Source organism: Dipteris shenzhenensis, chromosome 22 (genome assembly GCF_047967505.1).
Source record: "Dipteris shenzhenensis isolate YYH24624 ecotype China chromosome 22, Dip_SZ_1.0, whole genome shotgun sequence".
Taxonomy (NCBI): domain Eukaryota; kingdom Viridiplantae; phylum Streptophyta; class Polypodiopsida; order Gleicheniales; family Dipteridaceae; genus Dipteris; species Dipteris shenzhenensis.
Window position 1 is genome coordinate 9948449 of NC_141617.1, and position 17587 is coordinate 9966035.

Consider the following 17587-nt stretch of genomic DNA (forward strand, 5'->3'; position numbering starts at 1 on the left):
TGGGTTAGACCCTCTCATGGCTACCCTATTGAATCTAGAGAAGTTCAATGGAAAGGGCTTCCACACATGGCAGATGAAGGTGAAATTTGCATTGATGAGGGAGAACTTATGGGGACTTGTCAAACCGACTCCTACCGCTTCTTCTACGGCCTCCAATGCTGGAGAATCCTCAACTCTGACACGACCAGCAAGGGATCCAGCTAGAGAAGAAAAAGCATATGGTATCATTGCTCTTGCTTTAGGAGATGATTATATTCACCATATCTCTAACTTGGAATCTCCTTCAGAAGCTTGGCAGAAGCTTGACATGATTTTTGGTGCTAGCTCTCACATCTCTAAACTATCAGTTAAAATCTCTTTCTTTGAATTGAAGATGGCTAGTGGTACTATTTTAGCAGCTCATGTCAACTATATGCGGAGTCTCATGACTCAATTAGCTTCTATCAACTATGCCTGAAGATTATGATCACATAGTTACAACTTTGAAAAATCTTCCTAATCCTAATCTTGAAGGTATTATCTCTACTCTCCAAGAAGAAGAAAGGCATATGGAGCTCAAGAAAGGCAATGACACTGTTTATGCTGTAAAAGTCCAGAAGGGCAAGTATACCCCTTGCAATCACTGTGGAAAGACAAATCACCTTTCAAAGGACTACTTCAAAATTAGTCCATGCAAGCACTATGGCAAGAACAACCATAATGAGAAGTTTTGCAGAGCCAAAGCAAAGACAGAAAATGCAAATCTACTTTCAGTTGATGAGCCTCCACAAGATGAGGCATCCTTTGAAGATTATGCATTTTAAAACATCTCTATGTATGCTCCAGATCTCTCTTTTTATGTCAAGGTACTCAGCCTGGATAGTCCTCCAAAATGAATGAAATAAACTATTGTGTTTTGTGTGTTTTGTAAACACCTCTGGTCACCTTATGATGTAGGCCATGTGTATATTTTGCTCCATGGTACCTCCTGCAGACATTGTGTGTATGTACATGCAGGGGAGATAACCATTGGAAGGTCTTTTTGTATCCCCTTTTGTTTACCTTACACCCCATGGGAACCCTTGCTAGCATGAGAACCTAGCCATAGATTTATCCTTGACCACCATGAGATGGCATGAGAAACTATGAGACTAGATGTATCCTTGACATAGCCTGAGACATTCCCTTGAGGAGGGGTTTGTTGGGATATATCAAGGTGTATGCCTCAGGCACACCTTATGTTTCTATGTGTGAGTGCTAGAGGCACAGTTAGGTGCCCACAAGCACAGTTAGGTGGTGGAGAGCCACATAGGATGATTGAGAGAATCTAAGAGCAGATTGAGGAGATGATTGTGGAGCTCTGAAGTCATCAGTGATGTCAGTGAGCATGTATGAGGTGCCTACTTAAGGACCTCACTCTTCTTCATTCTACAAGCAAGTAATGCAAGTATTCTGAGTTTGTGTCCACTCTTTCCTTTCCTTTCAGTTTACCAACAAAGGACCCTAGACAAAAAGGGCTACGTAAACAAGTTGCTAGAGAGGTAATGAAGGATTTCAAGGGCCTCATCTAGGCAAAGGAGGTGCTTGGAGCTTGTGATGCTGCTGGTGTAAGTTGTGAAGCTTACAACTCTATTTTTAAAATTTTCAAGTCTGCTATGGAGGAAAAGTATAAGATATCTACAATGTGTTAGGGATGCCAAAATGGTGTGCGTAGGGCTAGAAAAATACCTTGGATCATGATGTTTCCATGCGTGAAATCTGGGTTCAAACGGGGTTCAGTTTGGGTCCCAAACGAATGAGTTTCGAGGGGTGCTGGTGGGGGGTCCTAATGGTGGTGTGAATGGACTTGAAGTCCAACTGAGGGGTTGAAACCAAGTGACTCTTGTTAGGGTAACTAATTTAGATCCTCCCAATTACTATAACTGGGAGGTTTGACTAACTGTAGTTAGTTACTAACTGAAGAGTTAGTCTAACCTAACTAAGGGGAAAACTAACCTAAAGTAGGTTAATACTAATCTAGGGTAAAACTAACCTAGTTGAAGTTAATCCTAACCTAACCTAGTTAGAGTAACTAACCTAACCTAGGTGAACTAACCTAACCTAACTAACCCACTAACCTAACTAAAGTTAGGTTAGTTTTTTTTTTCAGACCACTCAGTGGGGGTTTTTGCGATGGCGGCGCGGGGAAGGGGGGTTTCACGCAAGGGGGAGACGGGAGGTGGCAGGGGGAATAGGGGAGAGGGTGGGGGTGTAGAGTAGGCGGGGGCGGGGGGTGAGAGGGGAGAGGAGAGGGGGCGAGGGGAGAGGGCGATAGAGGCAAAGGGGTGTAGGGTGGGAGAGTGGTGAGGGATGGCATGGTGGATGGCGAGTGGTGGGCATAGGTGCGGGCACGGTGAGGCGGAGCATGGGGTGGCAGGTCAGGCAGGAGAGCGTGCGACGGGCGCGACAAGGTGAGGTGCAGGAGGTGTGGGGCGGGCGAGCTCTGTCGTTGGTGGCTCTATCGATCGGTGGGGTGGGCGCTGTCGGCTTGTGCCTAGGGCTGGCGCTACGCGTGGGCGCCACTGCAAGCACCATGCACAACTGCAAGGGCCTTAGGGCCCTTGCATAGTGAGTAGGCTAGTTTTGTTAGTTTTTAGGTTAGTATAGGGAGCGGTCAGTGAGGGGGGGTAGAGAGAGAGACAGAGAGAAAGAGAGAGAGGGAGAGGGGTGGGGAAAAGAGAGAGAGAGAGAAAGAGAGAGAGAGGGAGAACGGGGGGGGAGAGAGAGAGAGAGAGAGAGAGAGAGAGAGAGAGTTAGAGAGATTAAAAGAAAGAGAGAGAAAAATAGAGAGAGAGAGAGAGAGTAAGAGAGAGAGAGAATGAGAGAGAGAGTGTGTGTGTGTGTAAAAGAGAGAGAGAGAGAGAGAGAGAGAGAGAGAGAGAGAGAAGAGAGAGTGAGAATGAGAGAGAAAGAGAGAGAGCCAGGATTTGAGAGAGAGTGAGTGAGAGAAAGAGAGAGAGAGAGAGAGTAAGAGAGAGAGAGAAAGAGAGAGAGTGTGTGTAAAAGAGAGAGAGAGAGGAGGAGGGAGGTGGTGTGGGAGGGGGAGGGGAGGGGGAGGGGTGGTGGTGGAGATGGAGGGGGGAGGGGGTGGTGGAGATGGAGGGGGAGGGGGAAGGGGTGGAGGAGGGGATGGTGGTGGAGATGGAGGGGGAGGGGGAGAGGGAGTGGTGGAGATGGAGGGTGGAGGGGGGGGGGGGAGAATGGTGGTGGAGATGGGAGGGGGAGGTGAGATGGAGGTGGGAGGGGGTGGTGGAAATGGAGGGGGAGGGGGGAGGGGGACAGGGTGGTGGAAATGGAGAGGGGAGGGGGAGGAGGAGGGTGGTGGAAATGGAGGGGGAGGGGGAGGGGGGAGGGGGTGGGAAATGGGGGGGAGGGGGAAGGGGGGGGGGGATGGTGGTGAAGATGGAGGGGGGAAGGGGGTGGTGGGTGGAGGGGGAGGGGAGGGGAGGGGTTGGTAGAAATGGAGGGGGGAGGGGAGGGGGTGGTGCCAAATGTTGGCTCTTTCCTACTGCTTTCGTAGGAAGAGCTGGGTATTCTTAGTATGCAGAGCTTCGAGGCTTTTTGTCACCTACAGATATATTGGGTTTGTCATTGTAGTATAGTGGTAAGTATTCGCGCTTGTCACGTGGCTGACGTGGGTTCGATCCTCGGCAAGGGCGCCAAATGTTGGCTCTTTCCTACTGCTTTCATAGGAAGAGCTGGGTTTCCTCGGTATGTAGGGTTTCTAAGGCTTTTTGTCACCTACAGATATAGTGGGGTTGTCGGTTGTAGTATATGTGTAGCTTAGGAACTCGAGTCGTGTTCTGGTGAGAAACGTAGGCTTAAGTGTGGTAAGCAAACAAAGTGCATGCATGTGTAAAAGGAACATGTATCATCATAATTGAGGTAATGAAGGATTTTGCCTTCATTGGGGGTTGTAGGGTTTAGGAGGAGTTTAAGGGTTAGAAGGAGGTTCCAAGGTTAGAAGGAGGTTCTAGGGTTCAGAAGCAGGTTCTAGGGTTAGAAGGAGTTCTAGGGTTTAGAAGGAGTTCCAGGGTCTAGGAGGAGGTTCCAGGATTTAGAAGGAGTTCCAGGGTCTAAAGGAGGTTGCAAGGTTCGAACCGAGTCCCAGGGTTAGAAGGAGGATCCAAGGTTTAGAAGGAGGTTCCAAGGTTAGAAGGAGGTTCCAGGGTTTAGGAGTTCTAGGGTTTAGAAGGAGGTTCCAGGGTTTAGAAGGAGTCCAGGGTTAGAAGGAGGTTCCAAGGTTCAGAAGGAGTCTAGGGTTAGAAGGAGGATCCAAGGTTTAGGGTAGAGTACATGGTGGGAGAACTTGTCTCCCTCGTAGATCATGGAGTTTAAGGGATGAGGAACAAAGGGTTTAGGGGGAGCATAAGAGTGGGAGAGGAAGAAGGTGTAAGAGCATGGGGGAAAGAAGAGAGAGGAGGGAGGAGGAGGAGAGAGGAGGAGGAGGAGGAGGGAGGAGGAGGAGGAGGAGGGAGGAGGAGGAGGAGGGAGGGAGGAGAGGGAGAGGATCAGTTGCAAGCTTGGAGGAGAGGGGAGGAGGAGTTGCAAGGTTAGGACATGCTTTTCGACGTGGAGTGCAAGGAAGCATGGACACTTGAGACAAATGCTTGGAATACCAAAGTAGACTCAACACAATGCCCCAAAGAGTCTGGGCTTCATTCCATTATGGGGTATTTATACAAGTTGGAGAGATTCTCTCTCTGCAATGTAGGAATTGTAACACAAAGTTGTAACACATTCTCTTTCTACATGTAGAAGTCATATGTAGAATTTGTAACACATTCTCTTTCTACATGTGGAAGTCGTATGTAGAAGTTGTAACACAAAGTTGTAACACATTCTCTTTCTACATAAGTTCATGTTGGCACAGAGTCAACAGATCTTATTTTTATACATGCTTTGAGAGTGTTGAATGAAAGTGTGTGGTACAATTATTCATGCAATCATCTATGTGTCTAAGCAAAAGCGTGTGAGTGCACATGACCTAGTAGCTAGGTAGGGGACTAACTATATGTTTTTTTTGTTGGGATTTTTATAGGGCAGCTAAAACTTAGTCATCACTTCTAAGCCCTAGGTAAAATCGATTGCTGCTACCTATATGTGAAAAGATATACATATGCAAGTGAGTGCTTGTGATACAATCTAATCCTAACTAAGGAAGACTTGGTTTCCCAAATCTTTGTTTTTGTCAGGGATGGCTTGTGTGTTGATGTAGTAGTGCTTTAGTAGGATCTTGTTTATTGTTGTGTTGAATTGGACTCCATCGAATGTTTCTAGCAGCACAGCTCCGATGGGATTCATCTTTTGTACTCGGTATGGTCCTTGACCTAGATACTTCATTTTCGCCTTGTGTACTTTGGCATTGTATAATAGGACTAGGTCGCCTTCCTTGATGTCTTTAGCTTTAAGCTTTCTGTCAAACCATGCCTTTCTTCTACGTTTTTCTATTGTCATGGCATGGTAGGCGACTAGTCTTTTCTCTATATGCTTTTCCAATTGATAGAGCCTTTCTTTCAAGGATTCATGGTCTCCCATGCGTTCCTGTACTGCGATGCGTAGACTTGGTATTACAAATTCAAGTGGGACCATAGCTTCAAGGCTGTACACCAATTGAAAAGGTGTGTTCTATGTACTGACCTTGAATGTGGTTCTGTATGCCCATAAGGCAACATTCAGTTTCTCTGCCCAATCGAGACACTGTGGTTCTACTACCTTGGTGAGGATAATGCATATTATTTTGTTGGTGGATTCTACCTGTCCATTTCCTTGGGGGTAGTAGGGTGTGCTTTTTCTATGGATTACCATGAAGCTAGACCAGAGTTCTTGGATTACCTCATTGACAAAATGTTTGCCTCTATCCAACATAATTTCAATGGGGCATCCGAGTTGGGTGATCACATTTTCTTATAAGAATCTTCTTGTGCTTTTGGCATCTGCCTTTTTGATTGCTTTAGCTTCAGCCCATTTTGTAAAGTAATCAGTGGCCACAATGATGTAGCGTGCCTGTGTTCCTTTTGCTACTGGATGTATGGGACCCACATAGTCAATCCCCCATTTTTCAAATGGTTTTTGTGCAAAAACTATTGTTAGGGGATTGAAGTCTTAAATGTGTTGTGGTTTAGTAGTCTATTGGCATACATCACAGCCTTTTACATATTCATAGGCATCTGCCCATAGTGCACCAGTAGCCTGCGAGGATAACTTTTCTGGCTGTGGCTTCCCCTTGGAAGTGTTCTTCGGCAATGCCTTCATGGACTTCACTTAGGATTGGCATGATCTCATGAGGCATTACACATCTTCTTAATATCTGGTCCTTGCCCATCTTGTATAGTTGTCCTATAATGAGTTGATAGGGTGCAGCCTTTAGAATCAATTTTTTGGCATCTACTGCTTTCATGTCAGGGGGTGGTCTTCCTACCATCAAGTACCCAATGATATCTCCACACCACTCTGGAACAGCATCTATTTGAAATGGTGTGGCATTTGGTAAGTCACCTTCTAATCCAGTGGCATCTTTTCCTAACTTGACACGAGACGTGATCGGCAATGTAGTGTTGGGCACCTTTGCGGACCACTATTTTGAAGTTGAATTCTTGAAGCAAGAGGAGCCATCTGGTTATTCTTCCTATTGTATAAGGATGGCTCACAAGATAAAGCAATGCTTGATGGTCAGTGTAGAAGACAAAATCATTTGCCAGTAAATAGTGCCTTGTGCCCCCGTGTGGGCCCCGTTTCGCACAAATTCGCTTATATCCTCACGCCGTGACCTTCGATTAATGATCCATCTGCACCAACACACTTCCCTACACACGTAAGACAATCTTAGGCATATTATTAACACAATAGTCCCCACACAAACGAACACCACTCTAACCCTCCTACAAAGCTACATCCACACTCGCACTTGTGGCAGAGACACCCTTGGCAAATCTCGCCCAATCTGCATGCAGCTATGTTCCGGGCCAATTCCTTCGACTCCAACACTTGCCAAATCTACATATAACTCTGTTGCAACAACCACCCCCGCCAATCCTCTACCCTGAATCTCCCCGAGATTCAACCACTCCCTCTAACTCCTCCATGCCCCAACATGGCTAGACGCCGTCATGACAATGATAGGAATATCGACCTTGATGTAGAGGTTGATAATTTCTTCAATCAAAGAAATAACAACATTTAAGGCCGACGCCCCTTGGGAAAATTAAAACTTCCCAAATATAATGGTAGGGGAGACCCAACCCGATTCCTCCAGCATTTTGATGCCGCATGCCGCACAGGTGGAGATCAAACAAATTATAATACTATGCCACCCCGTACACATGGCACATGTCAGGCTAGTTCAACACATCAAAGGCTGATCTTCAAGAAGTGCTGGAGTACTTCAAGAATTACACAAGTGGCAGTGTCCCCATAGCAATGCCAAGACCATGAAAAGCATCTGAAGTTCAAGCTATGCTACTAGAAACCTTGGATGGAGTCCAATTCAACACAACAATAACCGGGAGCCAACTAAAGCGCTACTACTTCAACATGCAAGCCATCCTGACAAAAACGATGATTTGGGAAACCAAGTCTTCCTTAGTTAGGATTAGATTGTATCACAAGCACTCACTCGCATATGCACGTTTTTGCACATATAGTTTGCACTAGTTTGTTTCACGCACACTCACTGGCATATGCACGTTTCTGCACATTTAGGAAGACCTAATCAATTTCATAATAGGGATGTTTGAGTCTAGTTTCCCTATTAAATCCCACAAATAAGCATATAGTTAGACACATCACATGCACTCACATGATTTTGCATAGGCACATAATAGATTGCATCAAAAATAGTATCACACACTTTCATTCCATACTCTCAAAGCATGCAATGAATTCACAAGTAGGACAAGAAGCTATGCCAAAACTCAAGATAAATTGGCAAAAGAGTCTGTAGCCTCTGCAATGAGACCCCTACCAAACATCACAGCCATCTCCTATATGCAAAAATATCAGACTTGCATACTAATTATCTACAAGCTCAATGATACGGGTGCAATTGCATCCAACATGTATGCAAGATAGCAAGAAATGCTAGCCTCAACAACAAGACCCTTGCCAAACCTCTTCCCAAGAAGATTTGAGGGCATAGTCCACACCTCAGCAATGAGGTCCCCTTCACAACCATCTACCCCTCCTTAAGAGGAGATAAGCTTCTTGACTACATACCCCAAATTGTATGGTGCAAAAGCATTATAGTAGGAATGACTAGATTATGCACATGGCATCCCAACTCTAAAATCAAAATAAGCCATAACCTGAGGACGGGTAATAAAATGGATCCGGGAGTATGTTGACTCTGTGCCAACATGAACTTATGTAGAAAGAGAATGTGTTACAACTTTGTGTTACAACTTCTACATGTAGAAAGAGAATGTGTTACAACTTCTACATACGACTTCTACATGTAGAAAGAGAATGTGTTACAACTTTGTGATACAAATTTGTGTTACAACTTCTACATGTAGAAAGAGAATGTGTTACAACTTTGTGTTACAACTTCTATATACGACTTCTACATGTAGAAAGAGAATGTGTTACAACTTTGTGTTACAACTCCTACATGCAGAGAGAGAAGCTCTCCAACTTGTATAAATACCCATAATGGAATGAAGCCCACACTCTTTGGGGCATTGTGTTGAGTCTACTTTGGTATTCCAAGCATTTGTCTCAAGTGTTCATGCTTCCTTGCACTCCACGTCCAAAAGCATGTCCTAACCTTGCGACTCCTCCTCCCCTCTCCTCCAACCTTGCAACCCATCCTCTCCCTCCTCCTCCTCCCTCCTCCTCCTCCTCCTCTCTCCTCCTCCTCCCTCCTCCTCCTCCCTCCTCTCTCTTCTTTCCCCCATGCTCTTACACCTTCTTTCTCTCCCACTCCTATGCTCCCCCTAAGCCCTTTCTTCCTCATCCCTTAAACTCCATGATCTACGAGGGAGACGAGTTCTCCACCATGTACTCTACCCTGAACCTTGGAACCCCCTTCTAACCCTGGACTCCTTCTAAACCTTGGAACCTCCTTCTAAACCCTGGAACTCCTTCTAAACCTTGGAAGCTCCTTCTAAACCCTGGAGTCCTTCTAAACCCTGGAACCTCCTTCTAACCCTGGAACCTCCTTGTGAACCCTGGAACCTCCTTCTAACCCTGGAACCTCCTTTTAACCCTTAAACTCCTCCTAAATCCTACAACCCCCAATGAAGGTGAAAGCCTTCATTACCTCAATCATGATGATACACGTTCCATTTACACATGCATGCACTTTGTTTGCTTACCACACTTAAGCCTACGTCTCTCACTAGAACACAAATCGAGGTCCTAAGCTACACGTATACACTACAATCAACAAGTCTAATATATCTGTAGGTGAAAAAGCCTTGGAACCTTGCATATTGAGAAAACCTAGCTCTTCCTACGAAAGTAGTAGGAAAGAGCCAACAAGGAGCTATAGAACCAATTGTGCCTAGAGCATTGGATGACACATCTTCAACGACAATCTCAACCAAATCAGCTCCCCTGCAACAGCATGCCATAGCAGCTAATTCACAAAGCAATGTCAATAAATGGCTACAAACATTGGCAACCATCGACAACTGCCATTCATTAGACCCCATCTTCTCATAGATAGATGCTAAGGTGCTATAGGTAGATCCTCCACTCACACATGAAAAACCAATCGTGACCTAGAGATGCCATTCTTTATGGCTGACCTCAAGTGAGATAATGAACCTGAAGAAGGTACCCATACCAACGATGACTCAGATTTTCCTTAGGACCTTGAAACTAAGGCTGAGAATGCTAAAATTGAAGTTCAAATCTTTGATAATGACTTAGCCATTCTGCATGCCCTTATGGTAGTTGAGCTCCCAAAAGTTGAACCTCCAAGAAATTGTCTCAAGTGTCCATGATTCCTTGCACTCCATGTCCAAAAGCATGTCCTAACCTTGCAACTCCTCCTCCCCTCTCCTCCAACCTTGCAACCCATCCTCTCTCTCTCCTCCTCCCTCCTCTCCTCCTCCTCCTCCTCCTCCTCCCTCCTCCTCCTCCTCCCTCCTCCTCCCTTCTCCTCCTCCTCCCTCCTCCTCCCTTCTCCTTCTCCCTCCTCCTCCTCCTCCTCCCTCTCCTCCTTCTCCCTCCTCCTTCCTTCTCCTCCTCCTCCCTCCTCCCTTCTCCTCCTCCCTCCTACTCCTTCTCCTCCCTCTCCTCCTTCACCCTCCTCTCTCTTCTTTCTCCCATGCTCTTACACCTTCTTCCTCTCCCACTCCTATGCTCCCCCTAAACCCTTAGTTCCTCAACCCTTAACCTCCATGATCTACGAGGGAGACCAATTCTCCACCATGTACTCTACCCTAAACCTTGGATCCTCCTTCTAACCCTGGAACCTCTCTCTAAACCTTGGAACCTCCTTCTAACCCTTGAACCTCCTTCTAAACCTTGGAACCTGCTTCTAACCCTTAAATTCCTCCTAAACCCTGCAACCCCCACCAATGAAGGTGAAAGCGTTCATTACCTCAACCATGATGATACACGTTCCTTTTACACATGCATGCACTATGTTTGCTTACCACACTTAAGCCTATGTCTCTCATCGAAACACGACTCGAGGTCCTAAGCTACACATATACTACAACCAACAACCCCAATATATTTGTAGGTGACAAAAAGCCTTAGAACCTTGCATACTGAGAATACCTTGCTCTTCCCATGAAAGCCGTGGGAAAGAGCAAACAACAATGAAGTGATTAAAGCCAGAGAACTTTGTAAAAAAGCTAGAAAAATCACTATTCTTAGCTTTGATAACAAGTACCTGGAGAAACCTTTGACCATAGAGGAGCTCTTTGAAGCTGTCAAGGTGATAATTGATGGTAAAACACCAGGAGAGGATGGACTACCAATTGAATTCTACAAAAGATTTTGGTCCACTGTTGGCCCATACCTCCTTCTCTTATGGCAAGAAAATGTTAAAAGTGGGTTCCTACCTACACATATCAATGGTGGTGTTATAAAACTTATTCCTAAGGAAGGAGATAAGACTGAGCTAAGGAACTGGAGACCTCTTACTATGCTCAACTGTAGCTATAAACTCTTTGTTAAAGCTCTGGCTGTGAGGATAAAAAATAGAATGGCCAAGTGGATCCTACCAGAGCAGAAAGGCTTCATAAAGGATAGACATTTACTTGAAGCTATCATCAACATTTGGGAGGGATGTCGGTATGCCAGAGAAACAAAATAGGACATATGCTTCTTGAAGGTTGACTTTGACAAGGCTTATGATAGACTTGAATGGGAGTTCATCATCCAAGCTATGACTGATATGGATCTTGGCCCCCTTTACATTTCTTTTATCAAATTCCTCCTCATAAATGCTACAGCAAAGATTTGTGTTAATGGGATCATGAGCCAACCATTTGAGCTTAAAAGATCTATAAGGCAGGGGTGCCCTATTGCCCCTTTACTCTTTGTAATTGTAGCAAACTCCTTGGGATGGCTTCTCCATTCAACAAAGCCAAGAAAACAAGTTGAAAGGTATTGAGCTACCCTCAGGCAAGCACCTTAACTGTCAGTAGTTTGCAAATGATACAAACTTAACCCTCAAGAATGAGGCACAATATATCAAGGTGGCCATGGAGTCTTTTAGATATTTTTCGCAAAGCCTCTGGTTCCAAAATCAATCACTCTAAAACTGGATATGCAACACTCAAAGGTGAGGAACAGCAAGTGTTGGAAGGGATGGGATGCCAGAGGGTCAAGCATGCAGTCTTCAGGCTGCTGGTGGGTATCCCCATGGGGTTTGATATTTCCCTCAAGAAAAGGTGGGACTCATTCATGAATAGATTCCAAAACAAGATGGAGAAATGGAGAGGATTTTAGGCTAGTCTGGTAGGAAGAAGAATTGTTCTTAACCATTGCATCTATCCTATTGTTATCTTCTACCTCACAGCGTGGTCCCCCTCCAAAGTTGGAATTAACAGATTCATAAAAATTTGCAGATCTTTTCTATAGGGAGGCAAGATACCCAAGGTCAGGTGGGACTTTTGTATCAAACCCAAGTAGGAGGATGGATTAGGAGTTATTGACATAGATCAGGCTTCTCTAAAACTCTCCTCAACCTGTATTTTAAAGGCAATCCTAAACCCTATTGAAGACTGGGCTCAACTTCTCCTTAGGAATGTCAACTACCTAAGACCCCTCAGAGTTCTCAAGTGGAAAAACTATCCCATGCTATCAGCTATTTGTAACCTTGAACCCTGCAAACCTAAAGGCAGCCAGCTTTGGGTCTCTCTTTGGACAGCTTTTGAAGGGATTAAAAGCCAAATTGTCTTTTCAATTAAAGGTGCCTTTATGACCTTGGACTCAATTAAGTGATTTGAATAGATGACTCCTAGATTGCATGGATCTATTTGCACCGGTGATGATACTCAGCATGACATTACTCATACGGGCGTTGTACCTTTGGCTATGCATGATGGCCAGACTAAGAAATTTTTTGATGTGTTGAATGTGCCTTCTATCACGAAGAATTTGTTGTCTGTTGGGCAAATGGCTGAGCAAAACTTGCAGGTGCAGTTTAATAAGCATGGTTTCATTGAAGAATTTGATAATGGCTGTAAACTTATTGCAAAAGTGAAAAGACAAGAAAGAATGTTCATTTTAGATGCAGGCATACCGGAATTGAAGGCTACCATGTTCACCCATGGTATGGGTGTTGTTTAGGACTTGGAAATTTGGCACAAACACATTGGTCATATTAATATTCAGAAGCTAAAAAATATGCAGCATAAAGGGATTGTTGTTGGCCTACCAAAGTTTAAGTATAATGCTTTGGAGCATGTATGTCCTGCATGATGCCAATTTAGGAAGCAATCCAGGTTGCCATTTACTAGGCATATGTGGGAACGTAATAGAACCTTGTAGTTGATTCACACTAATGTCTGGGGTCTAGCTCAGACTACCTCGATGGGAGGTTCATCATATTGTCACATTTATTGATGATTTCAGCCGGTATACATGGCTATATTTTTTGAAACATAAGGATGAGGTCCTGCCTACTTTCAAGCATTTCAAGCAACATGTTGGAAAGGAGTTTGGGTCATATATCATATGCTTGAGATCAGATAATGGAGGTGAATATCTATCAAATGAATTTGATGACTTCTTGGCCTATCATGGGATTAGACAGGAGCTTACATGCCCATATACACCACAGTAGAATGGACTAGCTGAACGTAAGAATGGGGTGATTAGTTCATGTGGTAGAGCCATGTTGAATGAAAAGAACTTATCTGATTATTATTGGGCAGAAGCACTTGCAACTGTAGTGTATGTGCTGAATTGCACTCCTACTACTGGCATTCATATGCTCACACCATAATTGTATCGACACCGATGTCAATCATTTAAAAGTGTTTGGCAGCTTGGCATATGTGCATATACTGGATGAGAAGAGGAGAAAATCATATTCGAAGGCTAAAAAATGTGTGTTTATAGGCTATGCTCAAGATAAAAAAGGCTTTAAGTGTTACAATCCCTCTACTAGGAAGACTTTGATCAGCCGTGATGTTATTTTTGACGAGATGAGAGCTTGGTATGGTAAACCTGATATAGTGGTTCTACATCAAGCCTTGGATGCTCAGTTGAATGATAAAAATCAGCCACATACTACTTCTATGTTAGGACCTACAGCCAGTGGTGATTCCACTGTGAGTCCTTGGTCAGGCAAGTTGCATTCTTCCACCACTGGCACCTCTATGTTAGTGAGGGGGAGAGATAAAGGGAAGAACAAGGCGAATGAGATTGAGGTTGATATGCCCCCTGGACCATCTAATTTAGGTTATGATTCTTCTGGTAATGACAGTTTGGATAGTGAATTGGGCATTCCTTCTACTTCCACACCAAGTGTGAAAAGCAGCAGGTATGTGCCTTCTCATGAGAGAGGAGAAGCTAAAAAGTCAATGTTTGAAAAGTCTGTGAGAAGATCTCAAAGGGTAAGATACCCTGTTGATAGGTTGACATACACTAGGTTTGTGGCAAAACACTGTGCATACATGGCAAAAGTTGTGGGACATATAGAGCCATCTAGATTCAATGATGCTATGCATGATGAGCAATGGCGAATAGCCATGGATGAAGAAATGGATGCCCTTGCCTTGAATCAGACTTGGGATTTGGGTGAGCTTCCTGTAGGAAAGACACCCATGGGATGTAAATGGGTATACAAAGTGAAATGCAAGTCTAATGGATCAGTAGAAAGGTATAAGGTAAGGCTGGTCGCAAAGGGTTATGCACAGAAGTATGGTTTGGTTTATGAGGAAACCTTTAGTCTAGTTGCAAAGATGGATACTGTGAGGATGGCAATAGCTTTAGCTGCTGCAAAAGGATGGAAATTATAGCAAATGGATGTTAAGAATGCCTTTCTCAATGGTGATTTGCAAGAAGAGGTATACATGTCACAACCAAAAGGATATGTCCATTTTGATTTTCCGCAACATGTTTGTAGATTGAAGAAAGCCTTGTATGGGCTAAAGCAAGCTCCATGATCCTAGAATGAGAGGGTCAGTCAGTACTTGCAAAGTCTTGGTTTTATGGTTGGCAGGGCTGATCACTCATTATTTGTGAAGAAGACAGATGCTGGTTATGTTGTGATTGTTATATATGTTGATGATTTGATTCTGACTGGCAGTGATGATGATGGCATTACTAAAATTAAGAGCAAGCTGAAAATGGAGTTTGACATGAAGGATTTGGGAGATTTGAAGTTTTTTCTTCGCATAGAGTTGTTGAGAACACCTGATGGCATTTGGCTTATGTAGAGGCAGTATGCCTTGAATATGTTGGAGAGGTTTGGCATGAAGGAATGCAAACCTATGGATACACCTTATTGAGATATCAAGCTCTACCCCCGATATATCTCCTGGATGACTATCATTTATGTCACCGCCTATGTTAGTTGTACTCGTGATGTAGTTAGACTACCACGTATGTTTTTGGTTTGGGTTCACATATGAACCACGTATTCTAGGGTTTGACATATAGGGTATTTCCCTCTTCTATTGTATTGTGGTTGTGTACAAAAGTGAAGAAAGGCTTCACCCTCCAACTTTGTGTCCTCTCTCTTTTGTGTGTTGTGAAGAAAGCTGAACTTGAGTCTCCTATCTCTCTCCCTCATTCTTTACATGGTATCAGAGCCTTGTTCGTGGTAAGGAGCTCAAGAAAGCAAGCCAAGTTTGTGGTGTCTTGGTAAGAGGACCAGTGTTGCTTTCCTATTTCGAGTTTGGGAGCAAATCTCTGCAGATAGCACAGCCAGAAGTGCAGGAGTGCATTGTTTCAGATTGAGAGGCCCTTCGCGGTGTGGCGAGAGCATAGTATATGCTACGGGATGGGGCGAAGCCCTTGGTGACTTTATTTTTGTGATTTGAGGCCGTTTCGGGGCCCGTTTTGAAGGCGGAAGTTCTTCGCAGGCACTCAGAAAAAGACCCTGTTTTTCGCTGTGCGACCACTGCTGTGCGACCACTGCGTGGCTAGTCATCGGTGGAAAGGTGCCACAGAAATTGCATCGTATGCCTGTGTGCAGAGATATTGGGAGTTGCAGATTCATGCCTGTTGCCTGTTGATGCAAAATCGTCACTAGGAAGTGACTGTGTGGTGAAATACCACTTTCGTCAGTGTTGCAGATCTGCCCCTGTGAGGCTTTTTGCAGAAGTTTTGCTATTTGCCCTTGTGAGGCATTTGTTGTGTTTACAGGTTGCTGTTGCAATTCGTGATTTGTAAAATGTCTGAGAATCTGTCTACCATTGTCAGTGAGAAGCTTGACAAGAACAACTTCCAAGCATGGAAGTTCAGGATGACAAACTTCCTTATGGGAAAGGGAGTTTGGGAGTACATTAGTGGTGAAACTGCAGAACCAGTTTTGGGTGCTGCTCCCACTCCTGTTGAATTGAAGGCCTTTAAGGAATGGCATGAAAAGCCAAAAAATGCTTGTATTGGCTATCTGTTAGCATTTCAGATTCTATGATTGTGCATATACAGGATGTAGAGACGCCTAAGGAGGCATGGGATACATTGGTGAAGCTGTATAGCACAAATACCAAAGCACGAAAGATGCAGCTAAAGCAGGAGTTGCACAATGTGCAAAGGAAAAATCTGAATATAAATGAGTATTCCTTGAAGGTGAAAGGCCTTGTAGATTCTCTTGCCTCCATTGGAGCACCTGTTGATGATGAGGACTTAGTGTCCGTGACCTTGAATGGTCTTGGGAAAGATTATGCACAGTTTCGGACATCCATTGGAGTCCGTGAAACATTTCCTGATTTTCAGGAACTTATTGCTCTCTTGCTAAGTGAAGAGCAAAGGAATGGTGGTTCAGCCACCTCAACTTCTCAAGAGACTGCTTTCTACTCGAATACAGGTAGAGGCAGGGGTAGAGGAAGAGGCCGTTTTGGTGGCCGTGCAGGAAATCAAAACCAGCAACAACAACAGGAAAACCAGTCCTATGGAGGAGGACGTGGTAGTTCTAGAGGCAGGGGGAGCCAAAGAGGCCGTGGTTCATGGCAAAGGAACCAGCAAGTAAATAGCAGCACAGAATGCTATTATTGTGGAAAGCCTGGACACAAGGAGAATACATGCTATAAAAAGCAGAATGACATCAAAAGTGGGAAGTTGCAGCAAAGCAACTATGCATCATCAAGTGGGCATGGTGACGACAGAAATGAGCACCTTTTTGTGATGCAGCATATGGTTAACTCCATGTCAGGAGATGCTGCAGCTTGCAATGATGTTTGGTATGTTGATTCAGGTGCCTCTAACCACATGACCAGTCATGGTGAGTGGTTTCATGATGTTAGAAATTTGGATAAGCCAGGTTATGTTGAAACAGGTGACGATACTGTGCACCCAATTACGCAGGTTGGTAAAGTGCCATTGGCTATGCAGGATGGCAAAACGAAGTACTTGGCAGATGTACTTCATGTTCCAAAAGTCACTAAGAACCTGGTTTCAGTTGGCCAGATGGTTGAGCAAGGTCTGCAGGTTAGATTTAATCCTGATGGATGCTTTGTTGAGGACTTGAAAAATAAGTGCCGCTTGGTTGCGAAAGGCAACAAAAATGGCAGAATGTTCACCTTGGATGTTGATATGCCTGAGGTGAAAGCTGCTATGTTTGCGCATGGGAGAGGTGTCATTGCAGATATTGAGATATGGCACAAGCGCATTGGGCACGTGAATATACAAAGGCTGAAATCTATGCAAACGAAAAACATTGTTGCAGGTTTGCCTAAATTCAGAGTTGAGGGAATGCAAAAGGTATGTGAAGCATGCCAAATGGGTAAGCAGGCCAGACATGCATTTCCCAAAAATGATAAGGTGAGCAGAACACCTTTGGAAGTGATCCATTCAGATGTTTGGACAACCAAAGCTGCTTCTATTGGTGGATGCCATTATCATGTGATGTTTATTGATGACTATACTAGGAAGGTGTGGATTTATTTTATGAAGCACAAAAGTGAAGTGTTCAGCCATTTCAAGGCTTTTAAGG